This window comes from Rhododendron vialii, chromosome 8a (genome assembly GCF_030253575.1).
Source record: "Rhododendron vialii isolate Sample 1 chromosome 8a, ASM3025357v1".
NCBI classification, from domain to species: Eukaryota; Viridiplantae; Streptophyta; class Magnoliopsida; order Ericales; family Ericaceae; genus Rhododendron; species Rhododendron vialii.
Window position 1 is genome coordinate 7481401 of NC_080564.1, and position 13963 is coordinate 7495363.

Genomic DNA, 13963 nt, shown 5'->3' on the forward strand with positions numbered 1-13963 from the left:
GAAACAAGTGATGGGGGTGTTTCTAAATGCAGTGAACAAAAGGGACAAAACACCAACTGAGGATCCGTAATGATGTTTCGATTATGTATTGGCCATTGGGAATGGAGTAATTTATATTACTTGTGTTGAGGTGTTGAGGCACCGTCACATGGTGCCTTAACATTTTTATCTACCACACATTTTTATAGATCGTTCATACATTCAATACTGAACCCCACAACAATGTTCGTCGGATAAGAGTATTGGCACCACGAGGCAGCACTGCTGAAAGACCACTAAATAAATTTTCATTGGGAATGACCTGGAATATTCTAGTGGAGAAAATCGTGTGACATTTCCTTGATTGTGTACCCATTATGGGGATTCCACCTTGTCGTGGGAATATTCCAGTGGAGGCACCTTTGATACTGGATCGTCGATCAACTGCATTCATTGTGTTTCCAAACTTGTTTCCTACCTCTTCGTCCTGAAATGTTGTATAGTCCGTCAAACGAGGATTTGAAAAAAAATATGGAGTATTTTTTGAAAAGTCTCAACAATTCACTATATATTGATGAATTCTTTGAATTTATGATTTTTATTTTTTATTTTTTAAGTAACGTATAATCTTTTAAGTTCTCGTTTTGTTGACTGAACAAGCATTTTGGAATTATCGGAAATGAGTATTTAATAACCCTTCAGACCTTAGAATGTTTTCAAATTACTGAGTTTTTTTTTTTTTTTAATCATTTCTGGAGGAATGAGAGACATTTAGATGGGTTGATTGATTTTTAAAGTTTTTAGAGGGGAAAGAAAAAGAAAAAATCACGATGAATTTTCGAAAGACGATTAAACTTAAATCGATGTCGAGTTCAGAAAATTGATCGTCAAACGCCCAAGAAACAAAATTTCGAGTTGAAAAATGTCGTTTTACTTATTTTCATTTTTGATCATTTGGTAATGACTATTTGTTCTCGAAATGGGCCTTAGTTGGGCTAAAGGAATGTCAATTCAAGCATGCGGGCTGCGGATACGACAAATCGCATATTGGGCTATAATTGAAGCTCGAATGGGCCGAGCCCAACTAACACCAAATTCCAATGGGGTCATCTAGATGGAGAAGTGGGCTTTTCAGGACATTGTTCAGCCATTCAAAATCCCCCTTTCAAACAAGTTTTCGTAGTATTTCTTTTCTTGACGGAAAAAGTAGTAGGAGTATCATTTATTCTATTTTTGCCCTTTCTTTGCTGTGACATGCAAGTTCAACTAGGAGTATTTCATAAAGTTGAAAGGCCATTTTTGGAAAGTTTAATTTCAGAAAGTGTAATTATTGTGCACCTCAATTAGCTTTTTTTTTTTTTTTTTTGTTATATTATGTTGCCCCTTTCTTTTGCCAGACGATAAAATGTTAGAGGTTAATTGTTAGTAGTTATAGCGAGAGTCGAGCACCTCCTCCATGAGGACTCGAAGTACCAAAAAAAAAAAGAGAAGGTGGTAATTTATCTTCAATCCAGTTTATCTTGGCTGTTATCTAGATTACGAAATCCGTGAAAGTTTGCCTCCAAAGTACAGAATCAACCACAATCATCATATATAAGACAAAGGGGTTGGACCTAATGGTCTTTGGCTCGGGAATTAGGGGTTAATTTGCTCCCTAGCTCCTAGGGTTTCACGTTGAATTATCTTTGCTAGCGATTCTTGGGGCCATCTCAGCTTATGCATGTGCATGAAAAAGATTGTGATTAGTCTGATGTGCACGTGCAAGCTAACCCGGGATACCCTGCGTTATCAAAAATAAAATAAAATCAACCACAACCATTTGACATATTGTTGAAGCCAAATATGGATGTAGAGCGGCCGATCCAGCTGCTCATCTCGGCAATTGACGGCTTGGATCTTAATCGAGCAATCAAGGATGGAACCAGGGGTCTAGTGGCGGCGGCCGCCACGACAAGAATTTTAAAAAATACAATTATTATATGTAAAAAAAAATTATCCCCAACTTATATAGTCTTACCATCGTTAAATTTTTTTCCCCTTATTTTTTGTTATATACTAGTCCTAAATCCTCTTTTTTTTCTTCAAGAGAAACGAGACCCAAAAAAGTATTCCAAAACTAAATTCAATGGGCCAAAGTGAAATAACATAATGGCTGAGGTGTAATTAAGGAAAAAAACCTCTACACTTTGACCCTAAAATAACTTAACCCTAATTAAAATAACTTAAGGGAAGTCTGCAATTTATCCTCTTGCTGATATATTGATTCGTCTTATATTGACATTGCCTGTTTCAACGGCTACGGCGAAGTGTGCATTTTCAGCTATGAAACTTGTGAAGACTAGATTGAGCAATAGGATGGAAGATAATTTTTTGGCAAGTTTTTTGATCACATACACTGAGAATGACATAGCTAGAAGTTTTTACGCCGATTCTATCATCGATACTTTTAATGACATTAAAGAACGTCAGACACAATTCATGATGTCTCACTTTAGTAGATAGATTAAATTAAAGTTAGTCTTTTTTCGTACTCCATGTCCAAATAACAAACATCATTTACTATAGTTTTTGTTATATTATTTTAATTTTTTTCTAGAGTCGATGACTATTAACATTGTAATGTATCTTTTTATTTTTTTAGTGTACATCTCGCTACTGTTAGAATAAAATCTTGGTTCCGTCCCTGCAACCAATGGACGATTAAGATTTGGATGCGCTCAGATTCGATCTGAGCCGTTTTTGCCAAAATAAACGGCTAGATCGACCGCTCTACACCCGCTCGGCAAGGAGCTGTCGAACAGCATCCGGCCTGGGTCCCACAAATATAGGCCCAATGAGAAAAGAAAAAAAAATTACCCAACGATTCCGAATCGCAGGTTTAGGGGTCATGATCACCTTTATATATAGTACTCCAGTATAGTTTATACTAATAATAAATGTGATATACTGTAGTTGTTCATAAATATTGTGTGGTTGGAGTAGAATCTTATACGTACATATGTGATCCTAGATTTGATCACTTGATAGGTACTTATAAATAGATCAATCCTGGGCATAATGTAGATCGATCGCTTCTTTAGAACTAATTCTTCTTTCCAAGAAGAATAAGAAGAATCAGATTACTGTAAGCTACACTGGTTAATTCTTCTATCTAGCTAGCTAGGAGTATTTTTCTAGCTAATAGGGTTTTTTCCGTAGGAATTGGATTCTCTTTTAGCAAATGAACTTGAACCATTAATAATTTACATTCTCCTAAGAGCATCAGCAATGGAATAAGCAAATATGAATAATCAAAACATGTCACATCAGCTTTTGATTATCCATTTAAAGGTTGTTAAAGTTAGCAATGTCAAATCCTACATTGGTTATTTTTTGCCCATAATCAAAACCAATGAGCCCTCCAAACTTTTTCCTTCATTTCACGTATATTTTTTGAAAAAGCGATTTTTGAAGGGAAAAAAAAACAGTTTATGTTAGAAACAGTTAAAAAAAATTAGTTTTTCGAAATAAAAAACAGTTTTTCAAAAAACACACTTTGTTCACTTAAAAAATGTAAATACAATTTTGAGAAATTTTGAAAGAATTATATTTACACAAATAGTTTTGAAATTTTAAAAACTATAAATACAATTTTTTAAAAATAGATTTTGTGTAAAAAACAGTTTTCTATAAAAAAAAAGTTTTGAAATTTCAAAAACAAATTTTTGAAAAACTCACTTTATTTACTTATAGTTTGTAAAATTTATGAAAAAAAACAGAAAAAAAAAATCTGAAAGTTACAGTTTTTTAAAATTATTTTTTGAAAACATTGTTGAGAGAGAGAGAGAGAGAGAGAATGAAAGAGATAAGGTTTTTGTGTAATGTTGGTGTAGTTGATTGAGAGATAAAATTTGGTTATTGACAAAACACTGCTAACTTTGATTATTGAAGAGCCAAAATTTGATAAGTTGTTAAGAGGTTGCTAGGTTTGGTTATTCCAATGTGAGCACTTTTTTGATCCAACATTGCTAACTTTAACAATTTTTTGTTTTGCTTATTCCACTGTGGATGCTTTAATTGGAGTATAATTGTGTGATTTGATCATACTCTTGCTATGCAAAAATCAGACAATGACTAAAACCCTCTCCTAACTCAATTGTTGGTATGATGTTTTTTGCAGCCAAGAAGGCAAGAACTATATACTCTCTCACTGTCCCACTTTGTTGTGACTTTGTTTCTTTTTATAATGTCCCGAAATGATGTGCTGTTTCAAAATTTTCTAATTTTGGATGTTTATATTACCATTTTACCCCTCATTTCTCCCTCCCAAAATCAAATTTTGAACTTGATTTGGAAGAAAAGTGGAGCAAATTAGGCTTCATTCCAGAACACCTTCTTAAAAAATAAGTACTTATTTCACATTTTTAAACTCAAAAATAATATAAATAAAAAAAAATTTACTTTTTTTTGCACTGTATAAAAGATTTCGATAAAATCTATCAAACAAGATCTATATTGCTAGAAAAATTATTTGTGTAAACACATTATTTTTGAACTTGAAATTACCTTCTTAAAAATAAGTACTTATTTTCAAACGGGGCCTTAATGACATAAAAAGAAAGTTGACAAAAAGTTACGAGTTACGAAGGGGTAAAACGGTAAAATTGATACAAAGTCAATGTAATTACGATCTTTCCTTAAATTGCATGAAAGTCAAAATAGGCACAACAAATTGGAACAGAGGGAGTATGCTTACCTTTGACTTATTCAAAAATGTATGTCGATCTGTTTACTCTGTGTATCTCTATTTTATTTTTGGCTTAAATGGACGAATTATCCATGCAAGTAATTAGGTTGATTTTATACCGATACGTACTTTATCGAATTACTTTTTCTCAAGAAAATAAAATTTTGACCTTCGCTTGGTAGGCAATGGATATGTAATGTGCAAATAATGTTAAACAAGTTCGGATTTCAATATTTATCTCATGGATATTAATTACATATATATATATATATATATATATATATATGTGTGTGTGTGTGTGTGTGTGTGTGTGTGTGTGTGTGTGTCAGTCTTCCGTAAGGACCACCTCATTTTAATAAAATGCGGACCTCCATTTTCCGATTCAATTTTAATGATCCGAACAGTTCAATATATTCAGAACGTAATTTTAAGGGTGCCCGTAAAAAATCACAAAAAACAGTTTCACCAACATACACAAAGTTGTTGCACAAAAATTGTTGCGTCGTTTGTGACATTATATATGGATACAAAATATAAGGGGGGTTTTTTTTTTTCTCAATAGATCCATTGTAGGGAATAACCTGGGAGTCATGTAAAAGTGGAGGGACAATAATTTACCCATTTTGTTCCCTTTTTTCTGGGGGTAGAAAATCTGAGTTGTTCGAATCATTCAAAAAGGATGGTCACCGCCTTCCTAAATCCTAAGTTTCCTTACTTAGTAACAAAAAATTACTGTACTACTTTTTATTGTGGATGCACACACAGTACCATTAACGTTGTCGTAAGGAAAGTCATACCCAAAATAGCAGCAGCTAAAACCTTTATTTATTTTAGCAATTAACAAAGAAAAAGAGTAAGATATTAGAAATGGAAAACCAACGCGTAGCCAGCCAGCTTCTGAACGCCATGGTCGGCCCAAAACTACGTACGTAAAATAATGCAATATTCTTTCGGGAGTGATTTTCGCACTCCCCAAACGTTAACAATCCGGGGATCAAGTGCGAAAATCAAACCCATATTTTGTGGCCTACTATTTTCGGCCCTTTGTCTTCTCTCTTCCAATGCTCTATTGGAAGTCGATCTGTTTTTTCCTATTTCATGTATCAATATCATGGTTTAGGTTTCCTTTTCCTTGATGTATTCATATCAAGTTTCAAATAATAAAATCTTATTGCCGATCAAAAAAAAAAATCAAACCCATATCGATTTTCACACGGTTAATAATTTGGGAAGTGCAAAAATCACTATTGTATTCTTTTTTGTTTGAGTTTTAGTTTTGACCCACCTGTTATTTTATGTGTTAAAATGCTTTCACTTTTTTTTTTTTTTTTTTGTCTCTAGAATAATAAAGGAAGACATGAACTTGCTGCATGTTTACAGCCTACACTAACCTTTGCATTTCCCTCATTTAGCCCATCAGAGGCTAGTGATGGAAAAGGTTGCAAAACTACTTGCAATATATATATACACACATACAATCTGGATCAGGTGCGGACCCCCGCATTTTAGCCTAAAATGCGGACCTAGATGCTGGCCGTTAGATTGTGTTGGTCTGGATCCGCAGACTTATTCTTACCGGTAAAAATAAGTCCACGGATCCAGACCATTGAAAAAAAAATCCAACGGTAGTTGAGTGAGACTATTGAAAACACAATCCAACGGCGCGCAGTTGAGTGGAACTATTGAAAACACAATTCAACGGCAGTTGAGTGGTCCGCATTTTAAACTAAAATGCCGGGATCCGCACTTGATCTGGACTGTGTGTATGTATTGTATATCAAACTTGGGTTGGTACATGTCAAATTAAGGCAAAAGCTGTCTCTGTTCTTGGCTATTCATGATTTCGTCCTTTGCTTCATGAGAAGAAGTCATATTAATTTGCGAAACCCTAGCTGGAGCTGGTCATAAAATTACAAATTTGAGGTCCCCTATCCACTAGCTTAAAAACAACGCCAGGCCACAAGGGCCCTCCTTGGCTCCTTCCTGGCAAGCTAGCACATTGATTAAGGGATTCTTTTTTCATTTTTTTTTATCAACAGTACAATAAAGTTGTCTCACTATTTCGGTACCAATAATCGTAACCCTAACCTCTCCTTCTTGAGCCGTGAGGCAGCATTATGGGTGGGATCCGGAATTTGCATATATATATTTTTTTTGTACTAGGTTTCCTTTAATAAAGATAGCTAGCATTGCCCCTCTTCGAGATCTCTCGATAAGGAGAAATACGACTGAGAACGGTCTGAATTATATATATGCGTAGTAGAACTAATTCGTTTTTTAAATACTTCTTTGTATTCGATGGTGGGCCATGAATCTCAAAATAATGGAAAAGGTCAGAGCTTTTACACGCGTCTGCCCCTTTATTTACGCTGATTTTTCCTAAATTATTCCCGCTTTTTTGGTTTGTGCAATATGGTCCCGGCTTAAAGCTTGGTTTTGGAAATATTAAAAGGTTATTTACCAGAGTGAGTTTATGTACTATATTTATAATTTAGTCCATTGAGGTTGGTTTTGTATTTGATGGTCCCCATGATTGTACAATCTTTCTAGTACGAGAATAATTTTTAAACGAAAATACAATATGTTTGTTGTTAAGGGACCACTTATAGTACTACTCTATTCTCTAGGTTTTGCAATCCAAGTTTTATATATTTAAGTTTCATTCTTTATATTAATTAGTACATTTAAACCAAGGGGATCACATCTGTATTTTTTTAATTTTTTTTTGTACAAATAATGTTACACTATGCTATCCTAAGGGTGGAGTTTGTTCACGAAATGAAGTGTGCATCATCTGGTCTATTAATTAAGGTAGGAGGGCAACTTCTACAGGTATTTATTTTGCATTATTTTTTTTTAGCATTTCTCATGTTACTATAATCCTCAATTTGCTCTCTTGTTTGATTTGAGGATTCAATACACGTGTCACAGTGTCAGTATTTTAACATCTCACGTTCATTAACAAAATATTGTACAATATGTAATTATCTTGCAAACGGATGTGTACGTAGAATATGCATCATCTTAAATCGCTTTAAATTCATTAGCATAAAAATGCATGAAAAATGATAATGCCATAACTGTTTTTATTTTGTGCCAAAACTCTAATGCATAAAAGCTTTGTACCTGGCACATGGTCCAAAGATTTTATGCACTACAGTTTTAGCACAAACAAAAATAGTTTTGGTATTAGAAACACGCAAATGCATAACACTGAGACAAATTCTGATCCCTGATAAAATCTACGACTCGTTCAAGGAGCAGCCCCCATACGCAACTAGCGATAAATTGACCCATTATAACTTGAAGGTCACTGATCGAAATTAACAACACTCTGCTTGTAGGGTTAAAGTTGCCTGCACTAATCCTTCTCTAGACATCACACATGTGAGAACTTCGTGTTGTTCACATCAATCTATGATGGGCCGTAGTTACCTCAAGAATTGGCTCAACCTCATAATGTAGCTCTCCTACTTCCAACTCTCTTTTCGTTCATTTAATTCTGGACTTTATAGACATCCAAGTGGAGAGCGTGTGCATAATGATAGCTAGGGTTGAATTTAATTGGTTCAATGGAGCTTTGGATCTTATTTGTTCCCCTTCCAGTTTTTGCACCCCTAGAATGTGTGAATCTTAATTGAAACTGGCCACTTGCACAATCTTATTGTATCTCACTGAGTACATGATAATACATAGCATAGGGCGGATCAAGTTAGGACGTTTGGATTTTTGTTTATGTGATCAAGACTTTTGCTCTAAGCCGTTGGATTATGTTTTCAATGGTCCAGATCTGCGAAAGGTTTATGACTGGTCATAAACCTTCCACAGATCTAGACCATTGAAACACAATTTAACAGCTGATATCGTGATCCGGATTTTAGCTAAAATCTAAACGTCCTAACTTGATCCGCCTTGATACACAGTATATTTAAAGACATATATAAAGCAGATGTTGGATTGATATGACGGAGCATCAACATCAGGGGGGGTGGGGGGTGGGGGTAGGGTTTAAGGCAAAGAGTAAAAGGCTAGGTTTCAAATTGGACAGTCTCCCTCTTCTTGTCCCCATGGCTAGTAGATTCACATCACGTCCCAACCGAATTTCCCAACTTAATAGTACAAGATAAAATCATTTAATGCTATTATATGAATGGCTGACACAGGATATGTCTTTAGTAGAGATCCGAATTACATGTATTTGTGCATTAATAATAAAATATATATTCCACAACTATTTACTGCTACGTGCAGATGTGATGAAGAGACAAGATTGCGTAACCATTAGAAGAGACGAGATAAGTTGGTTGTGCGTGTAGATCTCATTCTTCTAATTTTATTCACGTAACCATTTGAAAATCTCGTCTCTTCATCACAATCACCTGGCTGACGGAGGATATGTTCTTATTCGCGTAACCTTTAGAAGAACGCAACCATTTTATTCACAACCATCATTTCAATTTGAAAATCCAGATCATTGGATAAAGAACTTACAGTCATGCATCTAATCGAGCTGACTTTTTAAGGTCAATTAATCAGCTATGAGCTACTTGAAAACTACTATTTCCATCCCATATTGTTTATATGTTTCAATTTATAATGTGTTTTATATACAATATGGATATTATTTGATATATGACAATTAGTTCTAGTATATGATGTTTTCAAAAGTAACTAAAACATTATACATCGTGAAATACATACAATTTTTTGTGGGGCACGTATTTCGAAATTGGACAAACAAATTAAGACGGAAGGAGTGATTTTAAAGTTAAATATTAACGACTCGGGTTGTTTGTGTCAGATCCCGTAGTGAGCCCACAACTCGTTTAATTTGTACTATCGCTCTACAGAGGGTGTCGGTACCCATAGTCGAAGTCATCAAGAAATGAACAAATCCTCCAGCAATTAAGAACGAACGTTAGTAGAATCCCATGATCCGTACCTGTCGGGCCACACCGCAACCCACCAGGCCACCATGGACACCCGGCCCCTCCAGGCTCCAAGTCCAACCAAATACAGACTTAAATCTCCAATATATATATATATATAGTAGTAATCTCCACGAAGGTGAACATGTTGTCACTTGGACCTATTCTTAAGAATTGAACTGTGATTATCAAAACTATACAGTATTTTCTAACAGAAATATGAACCAGTTCATCCATAAAGGCAAATGTAAGATAGCAGAGACTAGCTAGTAACTTTATTATATCACGTGGCGGAACCAGAATTTTGATTTAGGAGTGGAGCTGCTTTAATGAGGGTCGCTTGTATTATCAGCTATTTATCGTAAAAAAATGTGAAGAGAAAAAGTTAAGTATAAAGTGAGTGCAACATTGATATTCGTTATTGACAAAGAAGAATAAAGGCGTGATTCAACTCTCCTGCGGTTCTTTAAATGAAAGCCATTGAGATTTATTTTTTTGTGATTCGAACCTTTCATTTTTTAAATTGCTGTTTTTTAATTATTTGAGTGAAAAATCAAGTTGTTTGCGTACAGATAAGTCCCTATTCAAAAGTATAAATTAGTACTACTATTCATGAAAACGGGGGTGGCACTCTCAATGTAGTTAAGCCCTTGAGTATAAATTAGTACTACTATTCATGAAAACGGGGGTGGCACTCTCAATGTAGTTAAGCCCTTGATTATATATCTATACTATGAACTTTGAATAAACCGGATAATATTTTGAAACAATCCATCAATTGATAGGACGGACACTGTCTTTTTTAATTAACGGCAAAAAAGAGAATTTTATTGATTAACTGTTAAGATTACAAGAGATCGATTAAAAGGACGAGATCTAGTAAAACGGCACCCCAACATGACAACAACATCTTAACGAGATTGGCACCCCACCCCAACGAGCGGGCAACGTCCAATCGAGATTGGACGAACACTTGATTGGTAAAAGTCATAAATGAGGGTCCAAAATAGATACCACCCCAGCCCCGTAGCATTTTCCCTCTGTAAAGGTATATTTATTGGCACTTAATAGACCAACCCCATGATATGATGCCACATCTAGAAACAGAACTACAACCATGAAATATTGGTTTTTTTTTTGTTTTATCAGCAAAAAGAAAATTCATTAACTCATAAGACAAAGTATAGAGATAATAGGGGTTTGGGTACACCGGCCTGACCACCCAAGACTCTTTTTTCCTAACCACACGGAGGAAATTGAATTAGGCCTAACAGGCTGAGCCCAAACCAGGAGAAAACCCTAAAAAAAAAACCCAAAAGATGGTAAGAAACCAAGATTCTGAATATCATACCGGCTAAAGTACCGATTTTCTTATTAGTACAGTACGTACTGGTACCGGTGAGATACTAGGTACCGTTTCGGATTGATAGCTATTAGTGTTATTTTCCTACTTAAAAGAATTTATAGTATAATATACACTTTTTAAAACAAAAATATATATATTACGGTATTTGTCCGGTACCGTCCGGTCCGGTATTGTCCGGTACTTGAAGAAAAAAATAAATTTAAAAGTAGTCTGGTACTATCCGGTATTGGCCGATACCGTCCAGTATTGATCGGTTCCGACCGATATTTGAGCCGGAACAGAATTAGAAATGTAAGGTACCGGATTCTATCAAAAACGATACGTACCAGCCAGTGCAGAACGGTATTTATAACCTTGTAAGGAACCAACTCAAACAAAACCCAACCCAAAAACACCATGAAATATTGTTGCCCTCATCAACTTGCTTTGTAATATGTTAACCGGAGTGCTCCCATTGATTTGGTTACACAATACTATCCTCTGCGATCGCTCTACAAACAGATTTGCGAATGCAATGTCGAATGCCATAAAAGACTTAATTGGAGCTCTCTCTAACACCAGTTGGTTTTAAGAGAAATGGTGAAAAAACGGTATGATTTTAGGAGAAATGGTAAAAAAAAATTTGGTAGGTCCAAATCGAAAGGGGGAAATTTGACTGCTATCAAAACCTAGCTCCCGAACTCAAAACGAATCTTTTGTTAATTAGCCTCATCAAGTTGCGCTTTGTAAATTTGGTAGGTCCAAAAGGGGGAAAATTTTGATTGCTGTCTTGATCAAAATGAACTATTTGCCGATCACGACCTAGCTAGGGCTGTCTTAATCATGTTCGATCTTTGTGGTTGTCATAAGAAGCCTAGCTCCCTTGTGGAAACCATTAGCATCAAAATTTCAGTGGCTGCATGTGGAAGCCTATATATCTTATTTTGATGTTGAGACTGAAGTTTTAACAACCTGAAAACCGCTATATATATTAGACAAAGAAAAGGGGAGAGAGAATGGAGGAGTGAGATCGAAGTTCAGGGCAGGAGTTCGGGTTAGGGGTTGTTAAGGAGTGGTGATAGATCGGGAGATTGGAGGCATTTCGGATTTGGGGGTGTTTAGGGTTTTTCTTGGTCTTTGACCAGCACTTGGGTCTCGGGTACTTATGGAGATTAAGTAATTTTAATTTTCTTCTGCCCTTGTGATTTTAATCTCTGTAATTTTTGAATTCGGTGATTAAAAAAAAAATTACTGATCAAAAAAAAAAAAGAATTGAGGAGTGAGATTGTAATTTTTGTTTGATCGACAAATTTTTTATTATTATAAACAGGACAAATGGTACATCGAGGAAGCAAAGAGGGGCAAAACACCCGCTTCATGATATTGATACATGAAGAAGAGCGAAAGACCATAACAAAAACAAAGATAAAAAGTGAGATTGTAATTAAGCTGGTTTGGACTTTTAATTCGAATTATACAAAAAAAATAATAAAATAGAGTGAACAACTAAGGGCCCGTTTGATAAACCTCCCGGGCCCCGTTTGATAACAGTGATAGATGAGTGGGATTCGTAAGAAGATAGGATTAAGATTGAGATTGATAATGAGAATGGATTAGTAATAAGTATGTTTGTTTGAGATGAGTTGGATGATGAGATTATTAATATCATGTTTGTTTGAGACGGGATTAGATGATAAGATTGGATTGATAAAAGAAATTGGTAATGAGGAGTTGAGATTGGATTATGAATACCAAGTCCCAAGGGGTATTGCTAATACCCCCTAAATGCCGAATTGGACATCCCAATAGACTACTAGGCCGGATCCTTTTTTGTTACCAAACAAAGTATTAATACTCCTATGGGATTAGTACTTCAATCTCAAGTCTCAAACCTGTTATCAAACGGGGCCTCAGAGGGTTTGGATTGAATTACCAATCATAAGGGATTATTTTGGTAACCCAAAATGGGTTGGAATTATTAGTTCTTAGGACTAACAAGGTGGATATTAAGGAAGATTGAGAAGGGCCTCTCCCACTTGGTATTAACAATCCAATCCCCTTCTTGTCAATACACAAATACGAAAATAGCCTTCACAAATCTCATCTCCTTATCAATCTTATCCCATGTGAAGGGCAAAAACGAAAATGTATACTATCAATCCAATCTTATCCCATGTGAAACAAACATGATATTAATAATTACATCATCTAATCTCATCTCAAACAAACATACTCATCACCAATCTCATCTCATTACCAATCCCTTCTTATTAACAATCTCAATCATAATCACATCTTCTTGCGAATTCCAACCATCTATCACTGTTATCAAAGTTATCAAATGGTCGGAGCTTAAGAGCAAAGTGATGGTCCCTTTCCTCTAGCTAGGCCCCACCGGCCAATGTTTACAAAAAGCATGGCCTGCCAATATTAATTCTCCAGAACGAGTAATTGAGAAGAGGACAGTCGAGCTATTTAGATTGTTACAAAAAAGCATGGCCTGCCGCTATATTATTTGCTATCTTTTCTATATTCTTTTCATAATTGGTCCATCTATTTTTGCAATTTTTGTTTCTCTTGTCGAGACGAATAAAAAAGACAAAAAAATTTTACCCAATACTTAAAATAATTTAGGAAATAAAAATTTAAAAAGTTAGTCCAAAATTGACTTTGTGGGTGAAGGTGGTGAGGTCGAAATACAAATTGGATCAGAGGAGTTGGCTTCCGGAATACCCAACGAGAGGCTCCGCTTCAACTGTTTGGAAAGATATATGTGCGGTGGGTGATCCTAGTTCGGATGTTGGTGGAATTGTGAAAGAGGGTTTCAAAATCAAAGTTTATTCGGGCAACAATACTTACTTTTGGATCCACAATTGGTTAGGACCGTATTCTCTCAAAGAGGAGTTCCCAAGATTGTTCATGTTATCCTCTCAAAAAGATGAGGTGATTAGCAACATTTGGGGAGGGCTGGTGAATGAAAATTGG